This window comes from Parasteatoda tepidariorum, chromosome 1 (assembly GCF_043381705.1).
Source record: "Parasteatoda tepidariorum isolate YZ-2023 chromosome 1, CAS_Ptep_4.0, whole genome shotgun sequence".
Taxonomy (NCBI): Eukaryota; Metazoa; Arthropoda; class Arachnida; order Araneae; family Theridiidae; genus Parasteatoda; species Parasteatoda tepidariorum.
Genome location: NC_092204.1, coordinates 9,893,207 through 9,896,001, shown reverse-complemented (window position 1 = coordinate 9,896,001; position 2,795 = coordinate 9,893,207).

Here is a 2,795-nt window from a genome sequence, read left to right as displayed (position 1 = left end):
AAATTACGAGTAATTTTTTGACAATTTTACAAAAACGAACCTTTCACAAAATGTCTGGACAGATCCCAGATATATATAAACACAAATAATAATAATAAAATAGGAAACTATTAAGGGGAAAAAGAAAAAGTCTTCCTCAGAACACATCTTTTGCTATAATTTAATGTGACATTTCTGAATAAAGAATAATTATTCTAAGATAAAAATTATTCTTTATAATGTGCCGATATCGCTAAAACATTCAGTTGAAAAAGAGTATGAAATGATTGATTGATTTGATTTGTTCATTTACGTCGCACTAGAGCTGCACAATGGGCTATTGGCGACGGTCTGGGAAACATCCCTGAGGATGATCCGAAGACATGCCTTCACAATTTTGATCCTCAGCAGAGGGGATGGCACCCCCGCTCCGGTAGCCCGACAACCTACACGCGAAGTCAAGCACTTTACGGTAGAACAGTTTAACGAGTACCAATACCGCACACCCTCGGTCCCTACGCTGACTGATCCAAGTGGTCACCCACCCGCACACTGACAGCAGCCAGTGATTCTTGACTTCGGTGATCTGCTGGGAACCGTGTCTTAACGATCAGTCCACTGCGGGGCGAGTATGAAATAAGAGAAAGCAGAAACCAAACTCACCGGCTCGTAGCAAAATAAAATGAGGTTTAAAAGTAAGACACTAATTTAACCGTTAACAAATTTCGCGATGAAGAAAAATCTTTAAAGTTGTGCTTATAGCTTGAATCGTACAAAATAAAATTAAAAAATATATTTGGTCGGGGAAAAAAAATGAAGCAAGTAACATTTCAGTGCTGCCATCTATGAGAAAAACAAGTAAAAAAATTTGTTCGGAAAAATTATTTAACAAAACCCATAATAAGAAGAAATTTTTTTTATTTTTTTTATTACAATAATATAAATTTAATTTCAAACAAAAACATTCAAAATAGGTAATCGTTGTAATTTCAATAACAGATTTAAATAAGGAATAAAACATTCGTTGGTATCCCATCTTTCATAGGGTGACTTATTTAAAAGTCAGAGCCTGCAGATATGGATAGAAAGCCGATTATAGACTTAATCCTTTATTCATACATCCTTACATAATTTTAGAGCTACAGAATTTCAAATTTTTATCAAATATAACAGATATTGATTTTCAAATATTTTAAAATGAAGTCTGAAAGTTGCTACTTTATGATTATTAACTGTTATTTGTGTCTTAAACTTACAAGAAATCACAGATGATAGCATATACATCTAGTTGAATGTTTTGAAATGTGAGGTTCAGTTTCATTTATCAACTTATCTGAAATGCAAATATGTTTTGAATGACCATTTTTATTTGAGTAAGGGACGGAGTGCAATCAACTGAATCACAACTTGGAGAAAGTCTATCGTTCGAATTTACTGTAACCGTATCTAAGCATCTGTGCCATCGTTATTACTGACCAAGTATAAACCAAGTATAATAAAATAAATTAATTAAAAAAATAAATTAATAAAAAAAGGTAAAAGGGGGCTCATGATACAAATTTTAAAAGAAAGTTTTCAGATTTAGTTTTAGTTTCTTTTTTTGTTTTAACCATTGAAATTATCAGCAAATGCATTAATAAAGCAAGCGTCTCAGGAACGTTAGCTTGTAATCTTTTTTTCTTCAGAATATACATATATATACATATACATACATATATATACATTCTCCTGCTACTTCGACAGCAGACGACTATAAGCGAATATACCGGTTGTGTTTTAAGAAAGAGCCATTCCTTCCTATAAACTTTCCCCTTTGGCGATCATCATTTGGCATATACTGGGGCGAAAAAGAGTGCCAATCTAGTAGGTAATAAAACCTAGACTTGTTTGAGAGTATGGTGATTGATCATCCCCACGCCCATAAAAAGGGGGAAGCAGAGACATTCGGTGAAACACCCCTGACACGTTTGTTACATTTGTGAAACAAGCGGATGAGCTTTCTGTGGAAAAAAAAAACACTATTGCTGCGAGGATGCGCGTGTAGTTGCTTTGTACATAATCACAAATAATTTTTATTCTGTGTCGCATAAAGAAAAGTTCAAAGCTTCGGTAGACAAATATTGCATAGAAGTACAGAAAAAATTTTAAATAATCATAGGAATTTTAAAAAAAAAGCCTCCATCTCAACTTCTATTGTTTTATTCTGCTCAATATAGTGCAAAGCTGGTATTCAGCGTCAAAATCTCATAGATAAAAAAAATCGTATTTCTGATTCCTTTATTGAAAGTTTATTTGTTTATAGTCGCAGATGATACTTAGAACAATCAAACCCCGCTGTTGTGAACCTTCAAAGGACCGAAATTTCGGTTCACTATAACCATAGTAAAGGAACTATATTGCTGTCGTCGACCAATGAGGCAGAAAGGGGGCGACTGTTCCTGTTTACCAGTGTCGCCATCTATGGTCAAGAATTCGACTTCTGCCGCACCCTTACGTCACACCTGTAGATAGGGCTCACCCATTTATACATTCGTGCACAGATCTAAATTTTGATCTGAACCAGAGAAGGATCAATATAAAATTCAGTACCCCAGAAGTATTGATTTGTCATGGGAACATGGAGGACTTTGTGACCAGACGGATTTAACGTGCACCAGTCACCATTTACAACACAACGTCTTCGGCCGGCTGGATTCGAACTCCTGTTCTCACAAACGGGGGTCCAGCTCCCTGCCGATCTGACTATCCCTGCTAGCAAAGAAATTCTTCTAGGCAGATTAGGAAGCCCACAACGAGACAATATGTATATATATATA